Source organism: Tenrec ecaudatus, chromosome 3 (assembly GCF_050624435.1).
Source record: "Tenrec ecaudatus isolate mTenEca1 chromosome 3, mTenEca1.hap1, whole genome shotgun sequence".
Lineage (NCBI taxonomy): Eukaryota > Metazoa > Chordata > Mammalia > Afrosoricida > Tenrecidae > Tenrec > Tenrec ecaudatus.
In genome coordinates, this window is record NC_134532.1 from 103,101,652 (window position 1) to 103,117,390 (window position 15,739).

Here is a 15,739-nt window from a genome sequence, read left to right on the forward strand (position 1 = left end):
TATTCATATGCTACATGCAATAATTGTTTCTGACACTCATTAACATGAAAATGAATTAAAATTTTTACATACTAAGTTATTTATATTTTAGAGATACACATTTTATATATCAATACCTATAGAATGCAGTGGTTTTGACTGTGGATAGTGAAGTCTTGTTGATTTTTTTAAATCCTAGCTTAGAATTTCACTAGCAGTGTGACAAAGGATGCATGGCCAAAACCCTTTCTGCTGTCAGTTTCTTCCTTTCTAAAGTAAATATTCAACCATGATATGTACTGCAAAACAATAGCTATAGCTTCTTTATGTAAGAAATTTTTCATAAACATTTTTATGATATCTCCCTAGAGTAGATTTAGTGTCCAATTTATTATTTTGTTTTCATTTTATATTTCTGAATAAAACAAAATTTGTATTTAGAATGTATAATTTTATCTCAATACAATTGTCTTTTCCAACAATTTTCTGCCATTGATATTATATTGATGTAAATTACTTTGGTAATTTATCATTGATGAGCGGTTCTTTTGGTGTTGATGTTTCAGATGGTGTTGAGTTGGCTCTGCTCATGATGATTCAATACCCAGCATACAGCAAGTGGCAGAGTACGGCACCATTCCCACAATGGCTGCTGTATTTGCTATAATTGAGCTTCTGCATCAGCTCATCTAATGAAGTTCTTCCTGCTTTTCTTTGAGCTTCTTCCCAAGAGTGATCTCCTCCAATGGTTGGTCCCTGTTGAAAACGTGTCCAAAGTTAATGAAATGAAGGCTTGTTATCTTCGATCTAAGGATCATTCTGTCCTTTTAGTTCATAGGCAGTGTTTAACCAATTCATCAGCAGGGTTCCTTATTAAAGACTATAGATAATAGCTCGTATAGTAATAACAGTCACTGTCAAATTCAAAATGGACTATTCATGGCATTTTTCGGCTTATGGTTACTAGGATATTTATCTTCAAGCATTCAATTTCATTTATGATGACCCAAAGGTTCCTTGATGCATTAAGAGAGAACACATATCATTCTATCTTCTTGATTAACTTTCTTAAAATTCATCTTTATTATATTTAAGTTAATAGATGACTATAACATGCACTATGCTCCTTTGCTCTGCCACTTTGAAATAATAATCTGTGATGATAATTGTATTCTTAGAACATAGTTTATTTGTAATACAATTGAGCTATGATTTTCAAATGGTCATTAAGCATTTTATATAAACTTCCAGATCAATAGTAGATCCTATTAATATTTCTGTACTGAGAAACTTTTAATAACTGCCCATAATCAAATAATTCAGGTGCTTTATTTATAGACATTCAAGAATTCAACTAGTTGCAAGGATTTTAGGGCAACATAATGGCCTAGTAATCTTTGATCCTTCCAAAAAAGATACTAAGCTTTTGTTGATGTTCTCTAAATAAATCTTATAAAATCTGTCTGAATTTCAGGGCATCAAAATATTACAAAAATGTAATTTTGTTCGTTATATTTTTTAGTGTAAGTGGTACATAATTGTATTAAAAAGTAAAGAAATTGAGAAGTTGTTAAAAACTCATCCATATTCATATCACACGACACTATATTCCCTAATGTTCTTTTCAAACCGAGTTTTATGCCGTCATCATTATAACTGACATATAATGGTAAACATGGGAGCATTTTCTTTTAAGGACACATTAAACACTATTAATAAATTATGCAAAATCCTAGAGAAAACAAAAGAACCCTTATAACAGGATCCAGTATTTATCAAAGCTTTATAGCCTTTGCAGTTCATAAAAGAAATTAAGCAGATTGCATGCTATTATAAACTTAATTATAGTATACTTGTCTAATGAGGAAATTTCTTGGCTTTTCTGAGATCAGAATTTAAAAGTAAAGTAAATCATAATTTAAAATATATTTTTTAATTTGGAGAAAACTGGAATCTAGTAAAGAAAATTAACTATCTGTACTTGTATTTATCTCTGAAATATTCTCATTCTTAGACATATTTTTTACTGCAGCCAACAATTTAAGAAGATAATTAAAGTTTCACATGATCATAATGTTTTATGAAACTAACATCCTAATGATGATTTATTGAAAATATAATTTATAAATTGGGTGCAATTTTATTTAAATGAAATAAGATTAAGCAACAAACTATTCTAAACTTGAAGTGCTGATTTGAAACCATAAAAACATTGGTTTCCAATGTGATTTTTCCATAATTTACCTTATTGGGCAGAACATATTTGTATCTCTAAATGTACATTTTAACTTTTATTCAAGCAGAGTTATAAATTTTTAGACAATAACTGTAATTTAGTTCTGCACAGAAAAAATCCTAGTTATTTATTTTGATTATTACCAAATTTTATATTTTTCTGACCGTTCACTCTTTAGCATAAAAAAATGTCCAAAGATTACTTATGAGCAAAACAAGAATGGTATTATTATCTTTTGCTTGTTTATTTACATGATTGCAATAAAGATGCCAATTAACCACTCTGGGCTTCTGAGTTCACCCACTAATTTGCAGCTTAGTTTAAGTAACCACTAATGCCAGATAATTAGCTTCTCTGTGAAACTTTTCCTTAATTAATCACATTTTAGAATTCTAAATGTCTACATAATTTTCATTTCTATATGAAACCTAAAACAAATATATAAGTCGAAGTCATTAGAAAAAAGTCACGAGCCATCTATACCACAAATATAAACTGCTTAGACAGAAAATTAAGGAAATTAAAATATATCATTGAAAGTCCAAATATGTCAGCAGTTGTGGTTTTGGAAGACAGCCAGGCATGTCTGTGAGTTAGCATTGACTCAATCGCAGAGAGTTAATTTTTCTGTTTTTGTTTGTGTAATCTCAGGAATATGTTTGACAGAGTGAAAACACTAATTACTAAAGACAAGGTGAATTGTGGAATTACATTAGAACTTCATACATGAAGAAACTAAATGGTCTTAAAAATATAAGTTGGGGAAGTAGGGATGAAACAAAGTCCAAAGTGGCCATTATTACATATTCTGAAATCTTAAATGAGGAGAAGTTAATGAAAATGGAAGAAACTATAAAGTAAGAGCTGGATAGAAAAGTTTAAAAGACAACTTGAGAAGACATAGTAAATATTATAATTTAATTTGAAGAGCTGGAGTTAGAACGCCCAAAGGGAAGACCACACTTGATATTTATCACGGTGAAAGTACTTTAAAAAATATTGAAGCCTCTAGCTGCAATATTGAAGAACTCTATGGACAAACTATTGAAAGATGAAAGAACCATCAAAAGAAAATGAAAGGAGCATAGATTCTTTGTACCAAAATAACTGAATGACGCTCAGTCATTTCAAGGGTAGCTAGCATGTGGTCAAAAACTGATTGTATTGAAGGAAGAAGTCCAAGCTTCCCAACAAGCATTTGTGAAAAGCAAGGCTTCTGGAATTGATTGCATACCAAAGATGTTGAGAGTACTTAAAAATCAATGCCAAGAAATTTGAGAAACAGCTACCTTGGCAACATGCTGGAAGGTACTCTTATTAATTCATATCCCAATGAAAAGTGACCCAACAATATGAGGCAATGGTTGACCAATGTAATTAGCATTATATGAGAGCCACATTTTACCAATGATGTTCCCCCAAACAGTTGCAAATTTCAGCAAAAACTATTTCAACTAGATTAAAGGGAGGACATGGGCGGAGGGGTGTCAGTACTGACGTTAGATGGATCTCAGCTAAAGCATACACTACCAGAATGATATTTACTTGTGTTGTTTGCAAAGAAACAAAAGATGTGATTCGTGCCCTCAACTAAAGTCAGGCCTTAATCTCACCCATGCTATTAGGATAGAGAATGATTGGGACAGGGAATGTATGGGTGTGCTTTATACAATTGATGTATGTATATGTATGGATTGTGGTAAGAGTTGTTGGAGTCCCTAATAAAATGTAAAAGAAGAAAAGAGGAGAAAAAAATGATTAGGGCAAAGACTGTACAGATGTGCTTTATACAATTGATGTATGTATATGTATGAACTGTGAAAAGAATTGTATCAGCCCCAATAATTTGTTAAAAAATAAAAAATAATTTAAAAAAAAAAAAAGAAATCTCAAAAATGGGGTTATGGCCACAGGAATCGAGTCAAGAATTATAATTCATTGCATACAAAAATCATGGCTAGATGGGCCCTATTAATGGACTACATCTCAGTGCTGACAAAGATACTGAACATAATATGGACTTTGATAGAAGTTAACAATCGCCCTTGGAAGAAATACAGCTGGATTGCTCTTTCAACTTAGTCTATGCACTTCGAAGGTTATCGGGAGATACTAGCATTGTTAGGTGTCATCCAGTCAGCACCGCTTCATTGCAACTCTGTGTACAACAAACACTCCCCAGTCCTGCTGCACCCTCACACTTGCTATTTTGAGCCCATCATTATAGCTACCGTGGCAATCCATCTTGCTGATGTCTTCTGTTTTAAACTGCTCCTCTGTGTTAGACCAGATTAACTAGAGAAACCAATCCATGGACATTGATATATGTGTAAGAGAGAGCTTTACATAGAAGAGTAATTGTATATTGAAAAAATATCTCAGCCCAATCCAGATCAAGTTCATATGACTGATATTAGTCCATGAATTTCTCTTCAGACTCACACATCACATGCAATAATGGTGAATACATAAAGATCACAGATCGGTGGATGAAAAGTCTTATGGATCCAGTGGCAGTGGAAGAAGCATCTCACAGTTGGCAATGGTCTCCACATGATGGCTCCTCCAGTTCTCTGAATGGGGCTCCTCAATAAGAAGGCAAAGCAGAGAGAGAGAGAGAGAGAGAGAGAGAGAGAGAGAGAGAGAGAGAGAGAGAGAGAGAGAGAAAGAAGGCTCTTCCAGGTCTCAGCAAGACTGTGGTTTGTCATGAGGAAGACCAAGGTAAAGAGAGAGCAAGAAAGTTCCCAGGATACTCATGAGAAGGTCATGCTCATGAGGAAGCCTCCTAAGGCTGTGACATGATTAACAGGCTGACTCTACCCCTTCACTCTTAATACCCTCAAACTGACATGGGATTATGTAACTACCACACGCTACATATTCACAAACTGGTCTCAGATTACAAGGATGGGCTGAAAGTGCTGATGAAGTTATCTGGTCCGAGGATTTTCTTCAGCCTGTGCAAGGGCGTCACAGCTTCCTATGCCTGCCTGGGCCCCCACACCTTCCTTCCCTCATCTTCTTGGAGCAGACCAAAAAGCCTATAAATGGCTCTTCCTCGGTGGCTGAGGCAGATGGGGGGAGGGGGCAGCGATTCCCTAGTCTGCTGCCCTGGGACCTTCTGTTTATTCCCCACTCCCCTCCCACAGTGGGTGGTCTCCTCTTTTGCCATAAAGGACTTCGGTCTCTTCTAATACTGCTGCACTTTGGCCCGCTTGTGCTGACCCTCATGGCCTCTCTGATGGCTAGCCTCCTCTTGGGTGATAGGTTCAGAACAGCTGTAGGCCCCCTCCCAGAGGGTAGCTCAGTGCTCAGGGAGAGTCAAGGGAACGGGAGAGAGCAGAAGCTACTCGCTCAAGCTTTCAGTGGCTTCAGTGGGAGCACACAGTCCTTCCTCCTTCCAGCTCAACCAGGCCTTGATCAATCAATAGAACTGGTGACACCCAAAACAAAAGTAAACAACAAAAAAAAAACTGCCCTGCCTGAGCCACATGCTGTACCCTGCCCCACTAGTGAGCTTCTATGAGGGCCTGGGCACCCTGCACCTGGGCAGACTGACCCAGTCCCACACCAGGCTGCTGCAGATCCTACGGGAAGTGGGGCGCCCCGGCAAGATGTGGTTCAGTGCCAACCTGTGCCTCCGTGTGGCGACAGGATCGTCTACAACCCGAATCCCATCCTGTGTCTCTGTCAGAACTGGTCTCTTCTGAGAACACATTTAAATTACATGCGATAAAATTTCAATAGCTTTGCTTCTAAAGAGTATTATGGCTGTGCTTCTTCCAAGAGAGGTATTTGTTCTTCTTGCATTCCGTTGTACTTCAATATTCTCCACAAGCAGCATAATCCATAGTCCTTATTCAATGTCTAACTTTCCACGTGCATATGAGGTGATTAAAAATAGCACGGTGGATAGTCCTCAAAGTGACCGTCTTACTTTTCAACAGTGTGAAAAGGTTTGTGCATCAGATTCACCCTGGGCACTGTGTTGTTGATCTCTTGACTGCTGCTTCTATGAACATTGCCTAATCAGGAAGGACTTGTTCCTAGAAAAGAGCACCAAGGTTGATAAACTAGAGGGTTATTTAATACGAGGTGGACTCATCAGGATATGGGTTGACCCAGTGGCTACCCCTGTGGCACAGCACACACACAGCTTGCAAGTCCAGTGCAAGCTGGGGTGGTAGTTCATTGTGTTGTGCAGAGTGACTGAGTTGGAAGATACTTTGTGGCACAAACAGCAGCAAGAATGAGGGACCTTTCCCTTTTCCAATATCTTTATTTCCGTCCTTTTTATCATACCATATTTTAATAGCATGAAGCTTTTCCTTTTCTAGATAAAAATACTATTAGGTATTAAAAATATTGGACAATAACTGGCAGAGTTTTGGGGTTCCAGAGGGAACATTCATGATTTTTCAGTTTTATACATCTGTGTGTCCTATTAACCCTCACATAAAACCAGACTTTCTGTATTTAAAGAAAGTTGTATTTAAAAATTATTAAATTTCTTTAAAAACAAGAAAATGTGAACAAAAACTGCTGATGGAGAAACTATATACCAATCAGGAAAACATTAGCAATTCCATCTTATGTTCTACATAAAATTTGCTCTATGGAAGTGATTGCATTCCAAGTTATTAGAATATTTTAATGCAAACTGCAAACCCATAAAGAATGAGTCCTCAATTTTCTAGAAAAATAAATTAGCAGGCAATGCTTTGCTAGCAAAACTGCTTGAGAACCACAGTCTTAAACTCTTCATGTTACTATTCATGTTAGTCATTCTGTGCGCTCCTATGTGATTTCATTGCCTTCAATGTTACTTTATATTTAAAATGAATGTAGCAAAATTGTTTTAGGGTATAATAAAACCAATTCTGATGTGGGAATCCTGTGGGAAATTATACTATACTGTTACTGACATAACTAATTTTAGTCTTAAGAAATCATGATTCCCACCACACTTTAGAACTATCAAAAGTATTGTTTAGCCTTACCATTTCTATGTTAATATTTAAGTAAATTACAAAAATACAAACCTTTGTACAGAAAATGAGATATTTTGTTGGGAAAATGGGTTTTCATTTCTAAAATAAAACAAATGGGACACATACTGCGTGTTCCCCATAGACATTAAGAATTCTTAAAATTTTTGATCTCATGTTAGTTCATGAAACTTATAAGAACATCATAACATAAACCATCCAGGAAAAAATAGCTAACATCTATTTTTACTTTGTTAGATAAGTACAATATATTTAACTGTATATATATATGCATAAAGTATATATTCATATATTTTATGCCTAAAAACTCAGATTACTGAGATGTTTCTGATACTAACATGACCTGTGGCATTAAAGTAGTGCGACTATGTTTTCAGTTACTCCGTGAATGAATTTTTCACACAAAACTCCAGGCAAATTCAGTAATAACACTTGTCTCAGTCACATTAGGGTCCATTTAGAAAGAGTGTAATCATAACTGTGGCATTTGAAGGGACCTGCTGCACTGGTCAAGCTCAGGCAGGAAGGTCAACTAAGAAAATTGTAGAGATTGAGTTTTGATCAATCTGGATAGGTTTTCTTTAAGAGCATAACTAATCACAGGGTCTTATTAAGAAATGCATAGACCTACAGGGTACATAAATCCAGAAAAACATGTCCCATTTTGATACTTTTTAAAATAATAGTTTCTATGATTTTGTGGCAATACTTTTAAAATTTGCTGTAGTATAATTAAAATCATCATATCGTTATGTACTGAGAGATACATATGACAATGTTGACTGTGTCAGGTATGTTAGCAAGCATTAAAAAAAGTGCTTAATTATTAGAGATTTTTGGAAATAAAGACATGGAGATATAGTCAATTAATATGGCCCTTCTAGCCATACCCCTTCTTTATCCTATATTACAATTCTGGACTGTATGCCTGAAGAGAGTTCTCTGCTATCCTCATGGACAGGATTCCAGCAAAGCAAACAACTCACTGTCATCGAATCAATGGTGATTCATAGTCACCCTACAAGACAGTGGAGAGTTTCTGAAACTGTTCCACGAGTAGAAAGCCCCATCTGTCTCCCCCAGAGCAGCTGGTGGTTTCCAACATCTGTTCTTTCAAATGACAGCCAAACATATACTCACCATGTCTGTGTGCTCACCATGTGCTCACCATGACTGTACTCAGCATGACTGTGTGCTCACCATGACTGTGCTCACCATGACTGTGTGTTCACCGTGTGTTCACCGTGTGCTCACCATGACTGTGCTCACCATGACTGTGCTCACCAGGACTGTGCTCACCATGACTGTGCTCACCATGTGCTCACCAGGACTGTGCTCACCAGGACTGTGCTCACCAGGACTGTGCTCACCATGACTGTGCTCACCAGGACTGTGCTCACCAGGACTGTGCTCACCAGGACTGTGCTCACCATGGCTATGCTCACCATGACTGTGTGCTCACCATGACTGTGCTCACCATGACTGTGCTCACCATGACTGTGCTCACCATGACTGTGCTCACCAGGACTGTGCTCACCATGACTGTGCTCACCAGGACTGTGCTCACCATGGCTATGCTCACCATGACTGTGTGCTCACCATGACTGTGTGCTCACCATAACTGTGCTCACCATGACTGTGTGCTCACCATGACTGGGCTCACCAGGACTGTGCTCACCATGACTGTGCTCACCATGACTGGGCTCACCATGACTGTGCTCACCATGACTGTGTGCTCACCATGACTGTGCTCACCATGACTGTGTGCTCACCATGACTGTGCTCACCAGGACTGTGCTCACCATGACTGTGCTCACCAGGACTGTGCTCACCATGGCTATGCTCACCATGACTGTGTGCTCACCATGACTGTGCTCACCATGACTGTGTGCTCACCATGACTGTGCTCACCATGACTGTGTGCTCACCATGACTGTGTGCTCACCATGACTGTGCTCACCATGACTGTGCTCACCATGACTGTGCTCACTATGACTGTGCTCACCATGTGCTCAGCATCTGTGCTCACCATGACTGTGCTCACCATGACTGTGCTCACCATGACTGTGCTCACCATGTGCTCACCAGGACTGTGCTCACCATGACTGTGCTCACCAGGACTGTGCTCACCATGACTGTGCTCACCAGGACTGTGCTCACCATGACTGTGCTCACCAGGACTGTGCTCACCATGGCTATGCTCACCATGACTGTGTGCTCACCATGACTGTGCTCACCATGACTGTGCTCACCATGACTGTGCTCACCATGACTGTGCTCACCAGGACTGTGCTCACCATGACTGTGCTCACCAGGACTGTGCTCACCATGGCTATGCTCACCATGACTGTGTGCTCACCATGGCTATGCTCACCATGACTGTGTGCTCACCATGACTGTGCTCACCAGGACTGTGCTCACCATGACTGTGCTCACCATGACTGGGCTCACCATGACTGTGCTCACCATGACTGTGTGCTCACCATGACTGTGCTCACCATGACTGTGTGCTCACCTGACTGTGCTCACCAGGACTGTGCTCACCATGACTGTGCTCACCAGGACTGTGCTCACCATGGCTATGCTCACCATGACTGTGTGCTCACCATGACTGTGCTCACCATGACTGTGTGCTCACCATGACTGTGCTCACCAAGACTGTGCTCACCATGACTGTGTGCTCACCATGACTGTGTGCTCACCATGACTGTGCTCACCATGACTGTGCTCACCATGACTGTGCTCACTATGACTGTGCTCACCATGTGCTCAGCATCTGTGCTCACCATGACTGTGCTCACCATGACTGTGCTCACCATGGCTATGCTCACCATGGCTATGCTCACCATGTGCTCACCATGACTGTGCACACCATTACTATGCTCACCAGGAATGTGCTCTCCAGGACTGGGCTTACCGTGACTGTGCTCACCATGACTGTGCTCACCATGACTGTGCTCACCATGACTATGCTCACTATGTGCTCACCATGACTATGCTCGCCATGACTGTGCTCACCATGACTGTGTGCTCACCATGTTTGTGCTCGCCATGACTGTGTGCTCACCATGTTTGTGCTCACCATGACTATGCTCGCCATGACTGTGCTCACCATGACTGTGTGCTCACCATGTTTGTGCTCGGCGTGACTGTGTGCTCACCATGACTGGGCTCCTAATGGACAGGATTTGAGATTAAGAATTGACCTTAATAGTGGATATCAACAACTCACAACATTTGTTTCTTTGGGGATATGGTTTGATAAAAGACAGCATCATACATCCATGAAAGCCATTCCTCTGTGTATAAGATGCATCTCATACATAGATAAAACATCAAGGGTCACTGGTAAAAGACATTTGAGATCTTCATAGGAAGAGAGTGAAGAGGAGACCAGAGGCATCAGAAGGTATGGCAGAGAGACTCAGAGAGAGCAAAAGGAGCCAGGCAAAGAAACCATTAGACAGAAATGAGAAGTGGCGCTAAGACTGTTCAACTGACTGTGAGGTAAAGCAACAAGCAGGGTTCATACTCCATGGAGGCAGAGACAAAGGATGACATGGCTAGGGGTCTGAGGACCAGAGAGAGAGAGACTTGGCTACTGGCTGAGGGCAGGTGTTAATTAGGCCCAATGACTCTATCAATACGGTTTACCCATCCAGACCTGTGGTGCCTACCAACTCTGTGAGTAAGCCCCTTAAATTGTGATGACTGTCTGCGAGTTTTGTGTGCCCATTGCAATGAATGTTCAAGCCCAGTATAGATGTGGGAGGAGCAATTGCTGTCAGAATAGGTAAAGAAGGGTGTACAGTGAAGGCCTGACCCCTCACTGGTGGCTATAATTGAGAAGTCAGAAGAGGTCAGATATCACCACCCACCTCCACACCAGTGCAGACATCATCTTTGACTAGTTGATGCATTGCCTACTTACATGCTGTCAATTATTGACTTTGCTGTTGTTGTTAGGTGGAAGAGAGTTGGTTCTGACCCGTGGCAACACTATGCATGACAGAAGGAAACCCTGCCCAGTCCTGCACCCTCCTCACAGTTGTTCCTGTTTTTGAGACCATAGTTGTAGCCACTGTGTCCATCCACCTTGAGTTTCTTCCTGAGTTTTTTCACTGCTCTCTACCTTACCAAGCATAATGGACCATTCCAGGGACTGGTCTCCCCTGAGACCTTGTCCAAAGTATGTGAGATGAAGTCTCACCATCTTTGCCATTTAGAAGCATTCCAGCTATACTTCTAAACAGATTTATTGGTCCTTTTGACACTCCATGGTAATTTCAATATTATTCACCAGTACCATGTTTCTTCAGTTTTCCTTATTTAATGACCATCTTTCAATTACTTTTAGAAGGGAAAATATTCTTATAAATATCCAGTAGTTTTAGGTGGGATTTCCTAAGGAAATAAAACCAATGACACTTGTGTGTAAGAAAGGATTTTATATCAGGAAATATATTTTTTACCAATTCTGAGCCACAAAATGGGCAAGCCCAGTTCAGGTCATGTCTGTGGGTTGCATGCTAGAGGAGAGTTTCCCCAACTCATACAGCTGCCAGGACTACAGGCAGATGTAGCAGAAGGCAGGGAGACCACAGGCTGTTGGAGACAGAATCCAATGGATTCAAGGCAAGCCACCAGCAGCTCCCAGGGTTGGCACACCACCTGGGGTCTGCTAGCCCAGATCTCTAGACATCATAAGCAGGCTCCAGGCCATCAAGAGGAAGAAAAGAGAAAGCAAGTTTTCCACAGCATCTATTTATAGCTATGAAGTACATCACACCCTTAAGAAGACATCAGGCTGTGACTAAAGTAAGGGGTTTCCTTGTTACGCAGTTACATAGTTAACTTTATGTTAGGTCTAAAGTACTGAAGATTCTGACCCCGCCAAGGTGACACTAACCTAATTATAACAGCAGGTCTCAGTGATGCTGATTATTTGAGTAAAAACATAAATTGAAATATAATAATTTTATGTTTGAAGTCAATTTAAGTGATACTTATAAGATACCCAACCCACTAACTCACCTCCTTTAAGTTAGAATCCCACTCAGAATAATTCTACATGTGATTTCTTTGGCTGTGACTCTTTTCCAAAGCAGGCAGTTTCACACTCCTCCCATGGAGCTATTGGTGAATTTAAACTCTAGACCATCTGGTGAGCAGTATATAAGAGGTTACTTAATTATTTAATAATAACATCACTCTCTTCATTATATTTTAATAATTATTTGAAGATACTGTATATACATATAAAAGAAAATATAAAATTTAAGTTACATGAGAGTGCTCAATTGTAGATAATTAATTTGACCGTGTATTATTATTTTTCTGGATCAGATTAATTTTTTTTAATATAAATGGAGATTATTTTTGTCTTTCAGACTAAGTTGAAAGGCATTTCTAAAAAATTCCAAAATTGGTTATCTGTATGCTTTGAGATACTGGTTAAATTCACAAATTTTATAGAAAGTAAATATACAGACTCTACCCTGCATCTCAATATTATACATACACATATACACAGAGATTATTACAATTTTGGAGACTCACCATGTGCATATACACACATTATAAATACTTTATACATAAGCTTCATAAAGCATTAAAATGAGAGTTATTTTATCTATTTTTTAAGAATTACTACTGTAATAGCTATTATTAGTGGAAAACTGACTCTCCAGCTACACTGCAACACTGGAATCACAATTGCCTATTTTAAAATCTGATAGTATTGCATTTATACGTAAATTCCTACTTTAAGCAGCTTATTGTTTTTTGTATTTTAATAAGACTTGGCTGTGTATGATGAGTGTGGGACTATTTAAGTCTCACACTTCATTCTAATTGTCAATAAATCAAAAATAATAGTTCCGTGGGCAACCTTTAAGATATTTACTTGTATTTACTGTAAAAATAACTAAAAATGCTTAATAAGAGTCCTAAGACTTCAAACATTTTCTCTTAGAAGTAGTGTAAGAATAATAATTCTACTTCTCAACTTTAACTGGGAAGAATAATTCAAATATGTTTAGTTGGTCATCTAGTTGATATGTACTCTGGTCTAGAATATAGAAAGACTCAAAGCAAAACAAAATAAAGTACAAAAGAAAAGAGACATGTGAACCTGATCCTTTTAATTGTTTATGTCTTTAATTATTAACTTTACCTCCACAGAATATTTACAATCCAAGAGATTTGTATGGGTCAGTTTAAAACAGGTTAAATTATGGCTCTTATCTTCTTTGAAGTTAGGTGAAATAAATACAGTTTGAAATATAATTTGCACTATTGATAAATAAAGGCTTTTTGTATCAACAAGCTGAGGAAGCACTGGAAGCAATCACTTGTCTATGGCAGGAAATTTGGAAGAGAGGTTCTTAGGCAACTGACTGGAAGAGCTCTATATTTGTGATCGATCTGTGTGCCCATTACAAAGAAAGTTAGCACAATAGAATGCTCAAATCATAGAACAATATTGATATTCCACGCAAGCGACATTTGGTTGAAGATCATTTGGCAGTGGTTGCAGTAACTTATCGACAAGACCTGCCAGACGCTCAGGTCAGATGCAGAAAAGGAAGTAGAACAAGGAATACCATTGCACATGTCAGTTGGATCTTGATTCAAAGCAGAGAATGCCAGAAATCTGTACTGTGTGTTATTGACTAGGCCAAAGCATTTGACTGCGTGGACCATTAAAAAAATAAATAAATAAAATGTAGACATGTACAAGTACATCATAACGTCTTCAAAGAAGATTAAGCCACACTTATAAAAGTTAATTTATTCTAATACTGTTGTTGCTAGCTGTTGTCCAGTTGGCTCTCCTCGTGGTGTTTCATGCGGAATGGGAAGGAAAGTCCCCCAGTCCAGTGCCCCCTTCACTACTATCGCCATTCCTAGCTTCATTTTGTCGCAGTCACTGTCTAGTTCACTTCCTCCCAACCTCAACATTCCGTGTGATCTGTACTCTCAATAGATTACCAGGCCTTTCTTCCTAGTGTGTCGTAGCCTGGAGACTCCCCTAAAACCCATCCACCATGGGTGACCCTGCTGGTATATGAAACACCAGTGACACAGCTTCCAGACTTATTGCATCATGAAAGCCATTACAATATAGCAATATGAAAAATGATTGGTGGTTATGTATGCTAATCATATCTCTGTCTGTACTCTAAAGCTTTGTACAGTCACTAATAGCAATACAGACAGGTAGGAAAAGCTTGTTTTCATATGTAAAATGATTGTGAATTTTAACTAAAAAAATGCCATCAATATCCTGTTGACAGTGTGTAAAGGCTACATGTTGGCATAGAAGAGTTGAAGTTGACCTAGAGATGTCCTTAGTGATTAATCCAACCAAAGCATCTACTCTGCCCTCTTTCTCATCATCATTATTAGGTCAACCCTGGCATTTGGCTAAACATGAACAATAAAAACGTGCCAGTCAAAGTGTGGTAAAATAAGGTAGTATATGACCTAGCATTAAGCATCAGACCCTTCTAGAAGTGAAGATAGTTTATATGATTCACATATCCCACATGCTACACTGGCCTACTATTAGTCTCTCTGAAATCGCCTTTTGAGGATCTTTTTTATTCCTCCTGTTCTTCTTTTATCTTTTTTCTTCCCCTTAATTTTATTTCTCTATCCTGGTTAATTTACAGAAACATATTATTACTCTCCCTGGTAAATTTTCATTAAAAAATAGAGGAAAAAGAGGAAGACTTTTCTTACTCGACAGAGTTGTTTGCATTTTTGAGCAAATTCTATACACTAAAATTTGGCATTTATAGTGAGAATATTGCACCATGAATCCAGGCCTAATTAAGCTTGAAATGCTCCCTTAAAGGAACTTTGCCACTTTGCTTCATGTCTACCCGCTTCTATAATGAGCACTTGATTTGCATACATTTGTATGTATTACATGATCACCTTTTGGGAAGAACATTATTTGGCTGTAAAACAAAGAGGAGGGCTCTACAGCCTGCCAAGAGGTGCACTAGAAATATGCAGCTTAAATTGATCCTCTCCGTGGAAAGACCTTAAACTCCTCTTCCAGCCAATATGTACCATTAACCTGAGAAAGGGGGTCTTCTTGTGTCATCGTTAGATGCTTGATTTAGTATTTTCTGGTTTCACTGGAATACACATTTCATGTTCTTGGGGGTCCACTAAATACACGGTACTGCACATTATTTTTCCACATGTTGAAGGAAAGGAAGGAGAGTTGTGATCATGGGTACGGTTGGTAGTTGAGGTGGAAAGAAGAGCAAAATGCACAAGTCATAAGCGAAAATAAAGAGCCGGGTGGGCTTGGGGGGTTGTAGGAATGGCTAATGCACTCAGGAGCTAAGCGACGTTGTGATTGCAGTCCACCCAAAGCAACCTCAAAGAAAGGGTAAATGGTCCACTCAAAAAACGAAGCCATAAGCATTTCTTCCAAAGAGCTAGAACCAACAGAATGCTCAAATTAGACAACAGAATCATTGAGGTCACATGCAAG